Source organism: Carcharodon carcharias, chromosome 9, assembly GCF_017639515.1.
Source record: "Carcharodon carcharias isolate sCarCar2 chromosome 9, sCarCar2.pri, whole genome shotgun sequence".
Taxonomy (NCBI): Eukaryota; Metazoa; Chordata; class Chondrichthyes; order Lamniformes; family Lamnidae; genus Carcharodon; species Carcharodon carcharias.
The window spans coordinates 171,547,549-171,566,136 of NC_054475.1; the positions used below are offsets into that span (position 1 = coordinate 171,547,549).

General features: G+C 56.7%; 1 long non-coding RNA gene across 1 annotated transcript; it reads left to right on the plus strand.

Annotated features, from left to right (window-relative positions):
- The first annotated feature begins 1,203 nt into the window (after nt 1–1,203).
- LOC121281979 lies at nt 1,204–14,190 on the plus strand. Its single transcript, XR_005943983.1, has 3 exons — nt 1,204–1,240; nt 13,701–13,727; nt 14,129–14,190. It is a non-coding gene; the product is annotated as an uncharacterized LOC121281979 (long non-coding RNA).
- Nucleotides 14,191–18,588: the final 4,398 nt, after the last annotated feature.

Sequence of the window (18,588 nt, forward strand, 5' to 3'; positions counted from 1 at the left end):
TCTGTGTTGGGGGTGGGAGTGACGCTCTGTGTTGGGGGTGGGAGTGACGCTCTGTGTTGGGGGTGGGAGTGACGCTCTGTGTTGGGGGTGGGAGTGACGCTCTGTGTTGGGGGTGGGAGTGACGCTCTGTGTTGGGGGTGGGAGTGACGCTCTGTGTTGGGGGTGGGAGTGACGCTCTGTGTTGGGGGTGGGAGTGACGCTCTGTGTTGGGGGTGGGAGTGACGCTCTGTGTTGGGGGTGGGATTGACGCTCTGTGTTGGGGGTGGGAGTGACGCTCTGTGTTGGGGGTGGGAGTGACGCTCTGTGTTGGGGGTGGGAGTGACGCTCTGTGTTGGGGGTGGGAGTGACGCTCTGTGTTGGGGGTGGGAGTGACGCGCTGTGTTGGGGGTGGGAGTGACGCTGTGTTGGGCATGGGAGTGACGCTCTGTGTTGGGGTTGGGAGTGACGCTCTGTGTTGGGGGTGGGAGTGACGCTCTGTGTTGGGGGTGGGAGTGGGGCTCTGTGTTGTGGGTGCGAGTGGGGCTCTGTGTTGTGGGTGGGAGTGAGTTTCAGTGTTGGGGGTGGGAGTGACGGTCTGTGTTGGGGGTGGGAGTGGGGTCTGTGTTGGGGGTGAGAGTGACGCTCTGTGTTGGGGGTGGGAGTGGGGCTCTATGCTTTGGGTGGGAGTGGGGCTCTGTGTTGTGGGTGGGAGTGAGTTTCTGTGTTGGGGGTGGGAGTGATGCTCTGTGTTGGGGCTGGGAGTGGGGCTCTGTGTTGGGGGTGGGAGTGACGCTCTGTGTTGGGGGTGGGAGTGACGCTCTGTGTTGGGGGTGGGAGTGACGCTCTGTGTTGGGGGTGGGAGTGACGCTCTGTGTTGAGGGTGTGAGTGACGCTCTGTGTTGGGGGTGGGAGTGACGCTCTGTGTTGGGGGTGGGAGTGACGCTCTGTGTTGGGGGTGGGAGTGAGGCTCTGTGTTGGGGGTGCGAGTGAGGCTCTGTGTTGGGGGTGGTAGTGACGCTCTGTGTTGGGGGTGGGAGTGACGCTCTGTGTTGGGGGTGGGAGTGACGCTCTGTGTTGGGGGTGGGAGTGACGCTCTGTGTTGGGGGTGGGACTGACGCTCTGTGTTGGGGGTGGGAGTGAGGGTCTGTGTTGGGGGTGGGAGTGAGTCTCTGTCTGGGGATGTGACAATCTTCACCATCTTTTCTCTCCCAGCTCCTGAAATCATCAATTATGAGCCTCTGGGACCACCAGCCGACATGTGGTGAGTTTATTGATGCCAGACAGTGTCCAGACATACTTCAGACACCAGACAGCGTCCAGACAGACACCAGACAGGGACCAGACACCATACAGGGACTAGATGGGGTTCAGACATGAGACAGATGGACACCAGACATGGATCAGACAGCAGACAGACAGCAGACAGTAACCAATAACCTCCAGACAGTAGACAGCATATACCAGACACAGAATCAGTTGTAGATGGGTAGGGGGTGGTTAAGGAGGGGAGTGGGCACTGGGTGACGGGAATGTTAACAGGGGCAGACATGCAGTGCCCACTGCAGCCTGCACACAGTATACAAACCAACCCCACTGGCACAGGAAGATCCCAGGTTCCAGCGCTGCTACAGGCAGGCACCTGACCTCACACAGGACAGGATTAGGGGGTATCAGGGTTGCACCGGAGTCCCGGGGATTACTGATCCTGGTCAGTCACCCAGAGACCGGCAGTGATTCCCCCCACGGTTGCTTTGCCTCTTGTGGGTGTGTCGCATCCTCTGCTCTGATCGGCGACCCTGGATGGTGCAAATACTCTGACCCCGCTAACGCTGCGTTACACTGGCTGCCCTGGACTGTGGTAACAACGGCAACCTGCATTTATATACCACCATCAACATGGCCAAACATCCCCAAGGCAGTTGGCAGGCGTGATTATCAGGCGAGAGACCGAGAGACATACGGAGACAGATATCAGGAACAGGTCACCAACTGCTCGGTCACAGAGGGCGGCTTTAAGAAGGAGAGACAGTCAGGGAGAGAGAGAGAGAGAGAGGCTGGAGAAGGTTACAGAGTTAGGGAGGGGTGTAGGGGCTGGAGGAGGTTACAGAGATAGGGAGGGGTGTAGGTGCTGGAGGAGGTTACAGAGATAGGGAGGGGTGTAGGGGCTGGAGGACGTTACAGAGATAGGGAGGGGTGTAGGTGCTGGAGGAGGTTACAGTGATTGGGAGGGGTGTAGGGGCTGGAGGAGGTTACAGAGATAGGGATGGGTGTAGGGGCTGGAGGAGGTTACAGAGATAGGGAGGGGTGTAGGTGCTGGAGGAGTTTACAGAGATAGGGAGGTGTGTAGGGGCTGGAGGAGGTTACAGTGATAGGGAGGGGTGTAGGGATGGAGGAGGTTACAGAGATAAGGGAGGGGTGTAGGGGCTGGAGGAGGTTACAGAGATAGGGAGGGGTGTAGGGGCTGGAGGAGGTTACAGAGATAGGGAGAGTTGTAGGGGCCGGAGGAGGTTACACAGAGAGGGACGGATGCATGGGCTGGAGGGTGTTTCAGAGATAGGGAGGTGTATAGGGGCTGGAAGAGGGTACAGAGATACGAGGGGTGTAGTAGCTGGAGGAGGTTACAGAGATAGGGAGGGGTGTAGGGGCTGGAGGAGGTTACAGAGATAGGGCGGGGTGTAGGGGCTGGAGGAGGTTACAGAGATAGGGAGAGTTGTTGGGACGGAGGAGGTTACACAGATAGGGACGGATGCATGGGCTGGAGGGTGTTACAGAGATAGGGAGGTGTATAGGGGCTGGAAAAGGGTACAGAGATAGGAGGGATGCAGTAGCTGGAGGAGGTTACAGAGATAGGGAGGGGTGTAGGGGATGGAGGAGGTAACAGAGATAGGGAGGGGTGTAGGGGCTGGAGGAGGTAACAGAGTTAGGGCGGGGTATTGCTGGAAGAGGTTACAGAGATAGGGAGGGGTATAGGAGCTGGAGAAGGTTACAGAGATAGGGAGGGGGCTAGGGGCTGGAGGAGGTTACATAGATAGGGAGTGGTGTAGGGGCTGGAGGAGATTACAGAGATAGGGAGGGGTGTAGGGCAGGAGGAGATTACAGAGATAGGGAGGGGTGTAGGGGCTGGAGGAGGTTACAGAGATAGGGAGGGGTGTAGTGGCTGGAGGAGGTTACAGAGATAGGGAGGGGTGTACAGCCTGGAGGAGATTACAGAGATAGGAGAGATGTAGGGTTTGGACAAGTTTATAGAGATAGGGAGGGGTGTAGGGGCTGGAGGGGGTTACAGAGATAGGGAGAGTTGTTGGGGTTGGAGGAGGTTACAGATATAGGGAGGGGTGTAGGGTCTGGAGGAGATTACAGAGATATGGAGGGTTGCAGGGGCTGGAGGAGGATACAGAGATAGGGAGATGTGTAGCAGCTGGAGGAGGTTACAGAGATAGGGAGGGGTGTAGGGGCTGGAGGATGTTACAGAGATAGGGAGTGGTATAGGGGCTGGAGGTGCTTACAGAGATAGGGAGAGGTGCAGGGGTTGGAGGAGGTTACAGAGATAAGGAGGGGTGTGGGTGCTCGAGATAGTTACAGAGATAGGGAGGGGTGTAAGTTCAGGAGGAGGTTACAGAGATAGGGAGGGGTGTGGGTGCTGGAGGTGGTTACAGAGATAGGGAGAGGTGTAGGGGTTGGAGGAGGTTACAGAGATAGGGAGGGGTGCAGGGGCTGGAGAAGGATACAGAGACAGGGAGGGGTGTAGGGGCTGGAGGAGTTTTGAGAGATAGGGAAGGTTGTAGGGGCTGGAGGAGGTTACACAGATAGGGAGGGGTGTAGGTGCTGGAGGAGGTTACAGAGATAGGGAGAGGTATAGGGGTTGGAGGAGATTCCAGAGATAGGAGAGGTGAAGGGGTTGGAGGAGTTTACAGAGATAGTGAGGGGTGTAGGGGCTGGAGGAGGTTACAGAGATAGGGAGGGTTGTTGGGGCCGGAGGAGGTTACACAGATAGGGAGGGCTTCATGTGCTGGAGGAGGTTACAGAGATAGGGAGGGTTGTTGGGGCCGGAGGAGGTTACACAGATAGGGAGGGGTGCATGGACTGGAGGACGTTACACAGATAGGGAGGGGTGCATGGGCTGGAGTGTGTTACAGAGATAGGGAGGTGCATAGGGGCTGGAAGAGGTTACAGGGATAGGAGGGGTGTAGTAGCTGGAGGAGATTACAGAGATAGGGAGGGGTGTAGAGTCTGCAGGAGGTTACAGAGATAGGGAGGGGTGTAGAGCCTGGAGGAGGTTACAGAGATAGGGAGAGGGATAGGGGCTGGAGGAGATTACAGAAATAGGAGAGGTGTAGGAGTTGGAGGAGCTTACAGAGATAGGGAGGGGTGTAGGGGCTGGAGGAGGTTACAGAGATAGGGAGGTGTGCAGGAGCTGTAGGAGGTTAGAGAGATAGGGAGGTGTGTAGGGTCTGAAGGAGGTAACAGAGTTAGGGAGGGGTATGGCTGGAGGAGGTTACAGAGATACGGAGGGGTATAGGAGATGGAGGAGGTTACAGAGATAGGGAAGGGGCTTGGGGCTGGAGGAGATTACAGAGATAGGAATGGGTGTAGGGGCTGGAGGAGGTTACAGAGATAGGGAGGGGTGTAGAGCCTGGAGGAGATTACAGAGATAGGGAGAGGTATAGGGAATGGAGGAGTTTACAGAGAGAGGAGACGTGTAGGGGTCGGAGGAGTTTACAGAAATAGGGAGGGGCGTAGGGGCTGGAGGAGGTTACAGAGATAAGGAGTGGTGTTTGGGTTGGAGGAGGTTACAGATATAGGGAGGGGTGTAGGGTTTGGAGGAGGTTACAGAGATAGGGAGGGGTGTAGGGGATGGAGGAGGTTACAGAGGTAGGGAGGTGTGTAGGGGCTGGAGGAGATTACAGAGATAGGGAGGGGTGTAGGGGCTGGAGGAGGTTACAGAGATAGGGAGTGGTAGAGGGGCTGGAGGAGGTTACAGAGATAAGGAGAGGTGTAGTGGCTGGAGGAGGTTACAGAGATAGGGAGGGTTGTAGGGGCTGGAGGAGAAAACAGAGATAGGGATTGGTATTGAGGCTGGAGGTGGTAACAGAGATAGGGAGAGGTGTAGGGGTTGGAGGATGTTACAGAGATAAGGAGGGGTGTGGGTGCTGGAGGAGGTTACAGAGATAGGGAGGGGTGTAGGGGCTGGAGGAGGTTACAGAGATAGGGAGGGGTGTAGGGGCTGGAGGAGGTTACAGAGATAGGGAGGCGTTTAGGGACTGCAGGAGGTTACAGAGATAGGGTGGGGTGTAGGGGCTCGACGAGGTTACAGAAATAGGGAGGGGTGTAGGCGCTGCAGGAGGTTACATTGATAGGGAGGGGTGTAGGTGCTGGAGGAGGTTACAGAGATAGGGAGGGGTGTAGGGGCTGGAGGAGGTTACAGAGATAGGGAGGGGTGTAGGGGCTGGAGGAGGTTACAGAGATAAGGAGGGGTGTAGGGGCTGGAGGAGGTTACAGAGTTAGGGGGGGTGTAGGGGCTGGAGGAGGTTACAGAGACAGGGAGGGGTGTAGGGGCTGGAGGAGGTTACAGAGATAGGGAGGGGTGTAAGGGCTGGAGGATGTTACAGAGATAGGGAGGGCTGTAGTTGCTGGAGAAGGTTACAGAGATAGGGATGTGTGTAGTTGCTGGAGGAGGTTACAGAGATAGGGAGGTGTGTAGAGGCTGCAGGAGGTTACAGAGATAGGGAGGGTTGTAGGGGCTGGAGGATGGAAAAGAGATAGGGAGGGGTGTATAGGCTGCAGGAGGTTACAGAGATAGGGAGGGGTGTAGGGGCTGGAGGAGGTTACAGAGATAGGGAGGAGGCTGGAGGAGGTTACAGAGATAGGGAGGGATGTAGGGGCTGGAGGAGGTTAGAGATAGGGAGGGGTGTAGGGTTGGAGGAGGGTACAGAGATAGGGAGAGGTGTCAGGGCTGGAGGAGGTTACAGAGATAGGGAGGGGTTTAGGGGCCTGGAGGAGGTTACCGAGATAGGGAGGGGTGTAGTGTCTGCAGGAGGTTACAGAGATAGGGAGGGTGTAGGGGCTGGAGGAGGTTACAGAGATAGGGAGTGGTATAGGGGCTGGAGGAGGTTACAGATATAGGGAGAGGTATAGGTGCTGGAGGAGTTTACAGAGATAGGGAGGGGTGTAGGGGCTGGAGGAGGTTACAGAGATAGGGAGGGGTGTTAGGTCTTGAGGAGGTTACATATATAGGGAGGGGTGTAGGGGCTGGAGGAGGTTACAGAGATAGGGAGGGGTTTAGGGGCTCGAGGAGGTTACAGAGATAGGGAGGGTTGTAGGTGCTGGAGGAGGTTACAGAGATAGGGAGGGGTGTAGGGGCTGGAGGAGGTTACAGAGATAGGGAGGGGTGTAGGGGCTCGAGGAGGTTACAGAGATAGGGAGGGGTGTAGGGGCTGGAGGAGGTTACAGAGATAGGGAGGGGTGTAGGGGCTCGAGGAGGTTACAGAGATAGGGAGGGCTGTAGTTGCTGGAGAAGGGTACAGAGATAGGGATGTGTGTAGTTGCTGGAGGAGGTTGCAGAGATAGGGAGGGGTGTAGAGGCTGCAGGAGGTTACAGAGATAGGGAGGGTTGTAGGGGCTGCAGGAGGGTACAGAGATAGGGAGGGGTGTATAGGCTGCAGGAGGTTACAGAGATAGGGAGGGGTGTAGGGGCTGGAGGAGGTTACAGAGATAGGGAGGAGGCTGGAGGAGGTTACAGAGATAGGGAGGGATGTAGGGGCTGGAGGAGGTTAGAGATAGGGAGGGGTGTAGGGTTGGAGGAGGGTACAGAGATAGGGAGAGGTGTCAGGGCTGGAGGAGGTTACAGAGATAGGGAGGGTGTAGGGGCTGGAGGAGGTTACAGAGTTAGGGAGGGGTGTAGGGGCTGGAGGAAGTTACAGAGATACAGAGGGGTGTAGGGGCTGGAGGAGGTTACAGAGATAGGAAGGTGTAGTGGCTGGAGGATGTTACAGAGATAGGGAGGGTTGTAGGGGCTGGAGGAGCTTACAGAGATAGGGAGGGGTGTAGGGGCTGGAGGAGGTTACAGAGATAGGGAGGGGTATAGGGGCTAGAGGAGGTTACAGAGATAGGTAGGGGTGTAAGGTCTGGAGGAGGTTACAGAGATAGGGAGGGGTGTAGGGGCTTGAGGAGGTTGCAGAGATAGGGAGTGGTGTATGGGCTGGAGGAGGTTACAGAGATAGGGAGGGGTGTAGGGGCTGGAGGAGGTTACAGAGATAGGGAGGGCTGTAGTTGCTGGAGAAGGTTACAGAGATAGGGATGTGTGTAGTTGCTGGAGGAGGTTACAGAGATAGGGAGGGGTGTAGAGGCTGCAGGAGGTTACAGAGATAGGGAGGGTTGTAGGGGCTGGAGGAGGGTACAGAGATTGGGAGGGGTGTATAGGCTGCAGGAGGTTACAGAGATAGGGAGGGGTGTAGGGGCTGGAGGAGGTTACAGAGATAGGGAGGAGGCTGCAGGATGTTACAGAGATAGGGAGGGTTGTAGGGGCTGGAGGAGGGTACAAAGATAGGGAGGGTTGTAGGGGCTGGAGGAGGTTACAGAGTTAGGGAGGGGTGTAGGGGCTGGAGGAAGTTACAGAGATACAGAGGGGTGTAGGGGCTGGAGGAGGTTACAGAGATAGGTAGGGGTGTAAGGTCTGGAGGAGGTTACAGAGATAGGGAGGGGTGTAGGGGCTTGAGGAGGTTGCAGAGATAGGGAGTGGTGTATGGGCTGGAGGAGGTTACAGAGATAGGGAGGGTTGTTGGGGCCGGAGGTTACACATATAAGGAGGGGTGCATGTGCTGGAGGAGTTTACAGAGATAGGGAGGCTTGTTGGGGCCGGTGGAGGTTACACTGATAGGGATGGGTGCATGGGCTGGAGTGTGTTACAGAGATAGGGAGGTGTATCGGGGCTGGAAGAGGTTACAGAGATAGGAGGGTGTAGTAGCTGGAGGAGGTTACAGAGATAGTGAGGGGTGTAGGAGCTGGAGGAGGTTACAGCGATAGGGAGGGGTGTAGGGGCTGGAGGAAGTTACAGAGATAGGGAGGGGTGTTGCAACCGGAAGAGGTTACAGAGATAGTGAGGGGTGTAGGGGCTGGAGGAGTTTACAGAGATGGGAAGGTTTTTGGGACTGGAGGAGATTACAGAGATAGGGAGGGGTGTAGGGGCTGTAGGAGGTTACAGAGATAGGGAGGTGCGTAGGGGCTGGAGGTGATTACAGAGTTAGGGAGGGGTGTAGAGGCTGCAGGAGGTTCCAGAGATAGGGAGGGTTGTAGTGGCTGGAGGAGATTACAGATATGGGGAGAGGTATAGGTGCTGGAGGAGTTTACAGAGATAGGGAGGGGTGTAGGGGCTGGAGGAGGTTACAGAGATAGGGAGGGGTGTTAGGGCTTGAGGAGGTTACATATATAGGGAGGGGTGTAGGGGCTGGAGGAGGTTACAGAGATAGGGAGGGGTTTAGGGGCTGGAGGAGGTTACAGAGATAGGGAGGTGTGTAGGGGCTGGAGGAGATTACAGAGATAGGGAGGGGTGTAGGGGCTGGAGGAGGTTACAGAGATAGGGAGTGGTAGAGGGGCTGGAGGAGGTTACAGAGATAAGGAGAGGTGTAGTGGCTGGAGGAGGTTACAGAGATAGGGAGGGTTGTAGGGGCTGGAGGAGAAAACAGAGATAGGGATTGGTATTGGGGCTGGAGGTGGTAACAGAGATAGGGAGAGGTGTAGGGGTTGGAGGATGTTACAGAGATAAGGAGGGGTGTGGGTGCTGGAGGAGGTTACAGAGATAGGGAGGGGTGTAGGGGCTGGAGGAGGTTACAGAGATAGGGAGGGGTGTAGGGGCTGGAGGAGGTTACAGAGATAGGGAGGCGTTTAGGGACTGCAGGAGGTTACAGAGATAGGGTGGGGTGTAGGGGCTGGAGGATGTTACAGAGATAGGGAGGGGTGTAGGGGCTCGACGAGGTTACAGAAATAGGGAGGGGTGTAGGCGCTGCAGGAGGTTACATTGATAGGGAGGGGTGTAGGTGCTGGAGGAGGTTACAGAGATAGGGAGGGGTGTAGGGGCTGGAGGAGGTTACAGAGATAGGGAGGGGTGTAGGGGCTGGAGGAGGTTACAGAGATAAGGAGGGGTGTAGGGGCTGGAGGAGGTTACAGAGTTAGGGGGGGTGTAGGGGCTGGAGGAGGTTACAGAGACAGGGAGGGGTGTAGGGGCTGGAGGAGGTTACAGAGATAGGGAGGGGTGTAAGGGCTGGAGGATGTTACAGAGATAGGGAGGGCTGTAGTTGCTGGAGAAGGTTACAGAGATAGGGATGTGTGTAGTTGCTGGAGGAGGTTACAGAGATAGGGAGGTGTGTAGAGGCTGCAGGAGGTTACAGAGATAGGGAGGGTTGTAGGGGCTGGAGGATGGAAAAGAGATAGGGAGGGGTGTATAGGCTGCAGGAGGTTACAGAGATAGGGAGGGGTGTAGGGGCTGGAGGAGGTTACAGAGATAGGGAGGAGGCTGGAGGAGGTTACAGTGATAGGGAGGGATGTAGGGGCTGGAGGAGGTTAGAGATAGGGAGGGGTGTAGGGTTGGAGGAGGGTACAGAGATAGGGAGAGGTGTCAGGGCTGGAGGAGGTTACAGAGATAGGGAGGGGTTTAGGGGCCTGGAGGAGGTTACCGAGATAGGGAGGGGTGTAGTGTCTGCAGGAGGTTACAGAGATAGGGAGGGTGTAGGGGCTGGAGGAGGTTACAGAGATAGGGAGGGGTATAGGGGCTGGAGGAGGTTACAGATATAGGGAGAGGTATAGGTGCTGGAGGAGTTTACAGAGATAGGGAGGGGTGTAGGGGCTGGAGGAGGTTACAGAGATAGGGAGGGGTGTTAGGTCTTGAGGAGGTTACATATATAGGGAGGGGTGTAGGGGCTGGAGGAGGTTACAGAGATAGGGAGGGGTTTAGGGGCTCGAGGAGGTTACAGAGATAGGGAGGGTTGTAGGTGCTGGAGGAGGTTACAGAGATAGGGAGGGGTGTAGGGGCTGGAGGAGGTTACAGAGATAGGGAGGGGTGTAGGGGCTCGAGGAGGTTACAGAGATAGGGAGGGGTGTAGGGGCTGGAGGAGGTTACAGAGATAGGGAGGGCTGTAGTTGCTGGAGAAGGGTACAGAGATAGGGATGTGTGTAGTTGCTGGAGGAGGTTGCAGAGATAGGGAGGGGTGTAGAGGCTGCAGGAGGTTACAGAGATAGGGAGGGTTGTAGGGGCTGCAGGAGGGTACAGAGATAGGGAGGGGTGTATAGGCTGCAGGAGGTTACAGAGATAGGGAGGGGTGTAGGGGCTGGAGGAGGTTACAGAGATAGGGAGGAGGCTGGAGGAGGTTACAGAGATAGGGAGGGATGTAGGGGCTGGAGGAGGTTAGAGATAGGGAGGGGTGTAGGGTTGGAGGAGGGTACAGAGATAGGGAGAGGTGTCAGGGCTGGAGGAGGTTACAGAGATAGGGAGGGTGTAGGGGCTGGAGGAGGTTACAGAGTTAGGGAGGGGTGTAGGGGCTGGAGGAAGTTACAGAGATACAGAGGGGTGTAGGGGCTGGAGGAGGTTACAGAGATAGGAAGGTGTAGTGGCTGGAGGATGTTACAGAGATAGGGAGGGTTGTAGGGGCTGGAGGAGCTTACAGAGATAGGGAGGGGTGTAGGGGCTGGAGGAGGTTACAGAGATAGGGAGGGGTATAGGGGCTAGAGGAGGTTACAGAGATAGGTAGGGGTGTAAGGTCTGGAGGAGGTTACAGAGATAGGGAGGGGTGTAGGGGCTTGAGGAGGTTGCAGAGATAGGGAGTGGTGTATGGGCTGGAGGAGGTTACAGAGATAGGGAGGGGTGTAGGGGCTGGAGGAGGTTACAGAGATAGGGAGGGCTGTAGTTGCTGGAGAAGGTTACAGAGATAGGGATGTGTGTAGTTGCTGGAGGAGGTTACAGAGATAGGGAGGGGTGTAGAGGCTGCAGGAGGTTACAGAGATAGGGAGGGTTGTAGGGGCTGGAGGAGGGTACAGAGATTGGGAGGGGTGTATAGGCTGCAGGAGGTTACAGAGATAGGGAGGTTTGTAGGGGCTGGAGGAGGTTACAGAGTTAGGGAGGGGTGTAGGGGCTGGAGGAAGTTACAGAGATACAGAGGGGTGTAGGGGCTGGAGGAGGTTACAGAGATAGGTAGGGGTGTAAGGTCTGGAGGAGGTTACAGAGATAGGGAGGGGTGTAGGGGCTTGAGGAGGTTGCAGAGATAGGGAGTGGTGTATGGGCTGGAGGAGGTTACAGAGATAGGGAGGGTTGTTGGGGCCGGAGGTTACACAGATAAGGAGGGGTGCATGTGCTGGAGGAGTTTACAGAGATAGGGAGGCTTGTTGGGGCCGGTGGAGGTTACACTGATAGGGATGGGTGCATGGGCTGGAGTGTGTTACAGAGATAGGGAGGTGTATCGGGGCTGGAAGAGGTTACAGAGATAGGAGGTGTGTAGTAGCTGGAGGAGGTTACAGAGATAGTGAGGGGTGTAGGAGCTGGAGGAGGTTACAGCGATAGGGAGGGGTGTAGGGGCTGGAGGAAGTTACAGAGATAGGGAGGGGTGTTGCAACCGGAAGAGGTTACAGAGATAGTGAGGGGTGTAGGGGCTGGAGGAGTTTACAGAGATGGGAAGGTTTTTGGGACTGGAGGAGATTACAGAGATAGGGAGTGGTGTAGGGGCTGTAGGAGGTTACAGAGATAGGGAGGTGCGTAGGGGCTGGAGGTGATTACAGAGTTAGGGAGGGGTGTAGAGGCTGCAGGAGGTTCCAGAGATAGGGAGGGTTGTAGTGGCTGGAGGAGATTACAGATATAGGGAGAGGTATAGGTGCTGGAGGAGTTTACAGAGATAGGGAGGGGTGTAGGGGCTGGAGGAGGTTACAGAGATAGGGAGGGGTGTTAGGGCTTGAGGAGGTTACATATATAGGGAGGGGTGTAGGGGCTGGAGGAGGTTACAGAGATAGGGAGGGGTTTAGGGGCTGGAGGAGGTTACAGAGATAGGGAGGGTTGTAGGTGCTGGAGGAGGTTACAGAGATAGGGAGGGGTGTAGGGGCTGGAGGAGGTTACAGAGATAGGGAGGGGTGTAGGGGCTTGAGGAGGTTACAGAAATAGGGAGGGGTGTAGGTGCTGCAGGAGGTTACATTGATAGGGAGGGGTGTAGGTGCTGGAGGAGGTTACAGAAATAGGGAGGGGTGTAGGTGCTGGAGGAGGTTACAGAGATAGGGAGTGGTGTAGGGGCTGGAGGAGGTTACAGAGATAAGGAGGGGTGTCGAGGCTGGAGCAGGTTACAGAGTTAGGGAGGTGTGTAGGGGCTGGAGAAGGTTACAGAGATAGGGAGGGGTGTAGGGGTGGAGGAGGTTACAGAGTTAGGGAGGGGTGTAGGGGCTGGAGGATGTTACAGAGATAGGGAGGGCTGTAGTTGCTGGAGAAGGTTACAGAGATAGGGATGTGTGTAGTAGCTGGAGGAGGTTACAGAGATAGGGAGGGGTGTAGAGGCTGCAGGAGGTTACAGAGATAGGGAGGGTTGTAGGGGCTGGAGGAGGGTACAGAGATAGGGAGGGGTGTATAGGCTGCAGGAGGTTACAGAGATAGGGAGGGGTGTAGGGGCTGGAGGAGGTTACAGAGATAGGGAGGAGGCTGCAGGATGTTACAGAGATAGGGAGGGTTGTAGGGGCTGGAGGAGGGTACAGAGATAGCGAGGGTTGTAGGGGCTGGAGGAGGTTACAGAGTTAGGGAGGGGTGTAGGGGCTGGAGGAAGTTACAGAGATACAGAGGGGTGTAGGGGCTGGAGGAGGTTACAGAGATAGGAAGGTGTAGTGGCTGGAGGATGTTACAGAGATAGGGAGGGGTGTAGGGGCTGGAGGAGCTTACAGAGATAGGGAGGGGTGTAGGGGCTGGAGGAGGTTACAGAGATAGGGAGGGGTATAGGGGCTAGAGGAGGTTACAGAGATAGGTAGGGGTGTAAGGTCTGGAGGAGGTTACAGAGATAGGGAGGGGTGTAGGGGCTTGAGGAGGTTGCAGAGATAGGGAGTGGTGTATGGGCTGGAGGAGGTTACAGAGATAGGGAGGGGGTAGGGGCTGGAGGAGGTTACAGAGATAGGGATGGGTGTAGGGGCTGGAGGAGGTTACAGAGATAGGGAGGGGTGTAGGGGCTGGAGGAGGTTACAGAGATAGGGAGGGGTGTAGGGGCTGGAGGAGGTTACAGAGATAGGGAGGGGTGTAGCGGCTGGAGGAGGTTACAGAGATAGGGAGAGGGTGAGGAGGGATTTGAAAACGAGGGTGAGAATTTGAAAATGGAGGTGTTGCCGGACCGGGAGCCAGTGTGGGTCAGCGAGCACAGGGGGTGATGGGTGAACGGGGACTGGGTGTGAGTTCGGACACGGGGACAGCAGAGTTTATGATGAGGTGGAGATTCCGGAGGGTAGAATGTGGGAGAGCAGCTGGGAGAGGGTTGGAATAGTCGAGTCCGGAGGGAACGAGGGTGTGGGTGAGGGTTTCCGCAGCCGATGAGCTGAGACGAGGTTTCAGGAGTTGAGCCACTTTAGGGAGGTGAACAGGGAGAATTAGCCTCAGAGAGTGACCGGGGAGAGGGATAGAGCGAGTCGCTGGGATGGATAATAAACCCTCTCCAGTGAATGTGAACCACGGACTCCCTCACACCCTGTTCCATCCTGCTAACCTCTTCCCTCCTCTCTTCTAGGAGTGTTGGAGTGATCACCTACATCCTGTAAGTACTGGACAAACCTCAGGCTAACCTGCCTCGATATGCCTGTTAGTGGGATTTCTATCCTCTGCTCCCTGTTTTTGGGGTTAACCAGGCAACAGGGGGTCTAGGACCATCTAGAGGGACAAGGGCATTAGACGCGGTGGAAGCAGGTTCAATAGTAACTTTCAAAGGGGGTGAATCAGTTAAACACTTGAAGGGGAAACACTTGCAGGGATATGGGGGTGGTGGTAAAGACCAGAGGGTGGGGGGAAGTGGGGACGAGTCGGATCGCTCTTTCAAAGAGAGAGCAGATGCCGGATGGGCGGAATGGCCTCCTCCGTGGTGTGGGGTTCTCTGCTTGCGATCGGGTGTGTGGTCCAGACTGTGACGCTCTGGGTTAACCACTCCCACCACTCCCGCAGGCTCAGTGGCTACTCGCCGTTCCAGGGAGAGAGTGAGAGCGAGACCCTGTCCAACATTGTGCAGCTCCGATACGAGATGGAGGAGCAGGGATTCGGCAAGACCAGCAACATGGCCAAGGACTTCATCAGGAGGCTTCTGCTCAAGGACCCCACGTGAGTACCGGAGCCTTGCTAACCCCGGGCAGCACCCACCCAGACCCCAACTCCGAGCACCCACCCAGAGCCCAACTCCGAGCACCCACGCAGACCCCAACCGCGAGCACCCACCCAGGCCCCGAACCCCGGGGAACCCACCGCAAAGCCCCAAGACCGGGCACCCACCCAGACCCCAATCCTCATCAACATTTCCTGCTTTTCAAAAAGATTAATTCGAGGTTGCACCCCCTCCACCACCTCAAACGCTCACTCCCTGCACCACCTCAAACGCTCACTCCCTCCACCACCTCAAACGCTCACTCCCTCCACCACCTCAAACACTCACTCACTCCACCACCTCAAACGCTCAATCCCTCCACCACCACAAACGCTCAATCCCTCCACCACCTCAAACGCTCACTCCCTCCACCACCTCAAACGCTCTCTCCCTCCACGACCTCAAACGCTCCCTCCCTCCACCACCTCAAACGCTCTCTCCCTCCACCACCTCAAACACTCAATCCCTCCACCACCGTAAACGCTCAATCCCTCCACCACCTCAAACGCTCACTCCCTCCACCACCTCAAACGCTCAATCCCTCCACCACCTCAAACGCTCTCTCCCTCCACCACCTCAAACGCTCTCTCCCTCCACCACCGCAAACGCTCTCTCCTTCCACCACCTCAAACGCTCTCTCCCTCCACCACCTCAAACGCTCTCTCCCTCCACCACCTCAAACGCTCAATCCCTCCACCACCTCAAACGCTCAATCCCTCCACCACCTCAAACGCTCACTCCCTCCACCACCTCAAACGCTCAATCCCTCCACCACCTCAAACGCTCAATCCCTCCACCACCTCAAACGCTCAATCCCTCCACCACCTCAAACGCTCACTCCCTCCACCACCTCAAACGCTCAATCCCTCCACCACCTCAAAGGCTCACTCGCTTCACCACCTCAAACGCTCACTCCCTCAACCACCACAAATGCTCTCTCCCTCCACCACCTCAAACGCTCACTCCCTCCACCACCGCAAACGCTCTCTCCCTCCAACACCTCAAACGCTCTCTCCCTCCACCACCTCAAACGCTCTCTCCCTCCACCACCTCAAACGCTCTCTCCCTCCACCACCTCAAACGCTCTCTCCCTCCACCACCTCAAACGCTCTCTCCCTCCACCACCTCAAACGCTCAATCCCTCCACCACCTCAAACGCTCAATCCCTCCACCACCTCAAACGCTCAATCCCTCCACCACCACAAACGCTCAATCCCTCCACCACCACAAACGCTCACCCCATCCACCACCTCAAACGCTCACCCCATCCACCACCTCAAACGCTCACACCCTCCACCACCTCAAACGCTCACTCCCTCCACCACCTCAAAAGCTCACTCCCTCCACCACCTCAAACGCTCACTCCCTCCACCACCGTAAACGCTCACTCCCTCCACCACCTCAAACATTCACTCCCTCCACCACCTCAAACATTCACTCCCTCCACCACCTCAAACACTCACTCCCTCCACCACCTCAAACACTCCCTCCCTGCACCACCTCAAACACTCCCTCCCTCCACCACCTCAAACACTCACTACCTCCACCACCTCAAACACTCCCTCCCTCCACCACCTCAAACACTCCCTCCCTCCACCACCTCAAACACTCCCACCCTCCACCACCTCAAACACTCCCACCCTCCACCACCTCAAACACTCCCTACCGCCACCACCTCAAACACTCCCTCCCTCCACCACCTCAAACACTCCCTCCCTCCACCACCTCAAACACTCCCTCCCTCCACCACCTCAAACACTCCCTCCCTCCACCACCTCAAACACTCCCTCCCTCCACCACCTCAAACACTCACTCCCTCCACCACCTCAAACACTCCCTCCCTCCACCACCTCAAACACTCACTCCCTCCACCACCTCAAACACTCCCTCCCTCCACCACCTCAAACACTCCCTCCCTCCACCACCTCAAACACTCCCTCCCTCCACCACCTCAAACACTCCCTCCCTCCACCACCTCAAACACTCCCTCCCTCCACCACCTCAAACACTCCCTCCCTCCACCACCTCAAACACTCCCTCCCTCCACCACCTCAAACACTCCCACCCTCCACCACCTCAAACACTCCCTCCCTCCACCACCTCAAACACTCCATCCCTCCACCACCTCAAACACTCCCTCCTTCCACCACCTCAAACACTCCCTCCCTCCACCACCTCAAACACTCCCTCCCTCCACCACATCAAACCCTCCCTCCACCACCTCAAACACTCCCTCCCTCCACCACCTCAAACACTCACTCCCTCCACCACCTCAAACACTCCCTCCCTCCACCACCTCAAACACTCCCTCCCACCACAACCTCAAACACTCCCTCCCTCAACCACCTCAAACACTCCCTCCCTCCACCACCTCAAACACTCCCCCCATCCACCACCTCAAACACTCCCTCCCTCCACCACCTCAAACACTCCCTCCCTCAACCACCTCAAACACTCCCTCCCTCCACCACCTCAAACACTCCCACCCTCCACCACCTCAAACACTCCCTCCCTCCACCACCTCAAACACTCCATCCCTCCACCACCTCAAACACTCCCTCCCTCCACCACCTCAAACACTCCCTCCCTCCACCACCTCAAACACTCCCCCCATCCACCACCTCAAACACTCCCTCCCTCCACCACCTCAAACACTCCCTCCCTCAACCACCTCAAACACTCCCTCCCTCCACCACCTCAAACACTCCCACCCTCCACCACCTCAAACACTCCCTCCCTCCACCACCTCAAACACTCCCTCCCTCAACCACCTCAAACACTCCCTCCCTCCACCACCTCAAACACTCCCCCCATCCACCACCTCAAACACTCCCTCCCTCCACCACCTCAAACACTCCCTCCATCCACCACCTCAAACACTCCCTCCATACACCACCTCAAACACTCCCTCCCTCCACCACCTCAAACACTCCCTCACTCCACCACCTCAAACACTCCCTCCCTCCACCACCTCAAACGCTCCCTCCCTCCACGACCTCAAACGCTCCCTCCCTCCACCACCTCAAACGCTCCCTCCCTCCACCACCTCAAACGCTCCCTCCTTCCACCAACTCAAACGCTCCCTCCCTCCACCACCTCAAACGCTCACTCCCTCCACCACCTCAAACGCTCACTCCCTCCACCACCTCAAACGCTCACTCCTTCCACCACCTCAAACGCTCACTCCCTCCACCACCTCAAACGCTCACTCCCTCCACCACCTCAAACGCTCCCTCCCTCCACCACCTCAAACACTCCCTCCCTCCACCACCTCAAACACTCCCTCCCTCCACCACCTCAAACACTCCCTATCTCCACCACCTCAAACACTCCCTATCTCCACCACCTCAAACACTCCCTATCTCCACCACCTCAAACACTCCCTCCCTCCAACACCTCAAACACTCCCTCCCTCCACCACCTCAAACACTCCCTCCCTCCACCACCTCAAACACTCCCTCCCTCCACCACCTCAAACACTCCCTCCCTCCACCACCTCAAACACTGCCTCCCTCCACCTCAAACGCTCCCTCCCTCCACCACCTCAAACGCTCACTCCCTCCACCACCTCAAACGCTCACTCCCTCCACCACCTCAAACGCTCACTCCACCACCGTAAACGCTCACTCCCTCCACCACCTCAAACGCTCAATCCCTCCACCACCTCAAACGCTCAATCCCTCCACCACCTCAAACGCTCACTCCCTCCACCACCTCAAACGCTCCCTCCCTCCAACACCTCAAACACTCCCTCCCTCAACCACCTCAAACACTCCCTCCCTCCACAACCTCAAACACTCCCTCCCTCCACCACCTCAAACACTGCCTCCCTCCACCTCAAACACTCCCTCCCTCCACCACCTCAAACGCTCACTCCCTCCACCACCTCAAACGCTCACTCCCTCCACCACCTCAAACGCTCACTCCACCACCGTAAACGCTCACTCCCTCCACCACCTCAAACATTCACTCCCTCCACCACCTCAAACACTCACTCCCTCCACCACCTCAAACACTCCCTCCCTCCACCACCTCAAACAGTCCCTCCCTCCACCACCTCAAACATTCCCTCCCTCCACCACCTCAAACTCTCCCACCCTCCACCACCTCAAACACTCCCTCCCTCCACCACCTCAAACACTCCCTCCCTCCACCACCTCAAACACTGCCACCCTCCACCACCTCAAACACTGAGTCCCTCCACCACCTCAAACACTGCCTCCCTCCACCACATCAAACACTCCCTCCCTCCACCACCTCAAACACT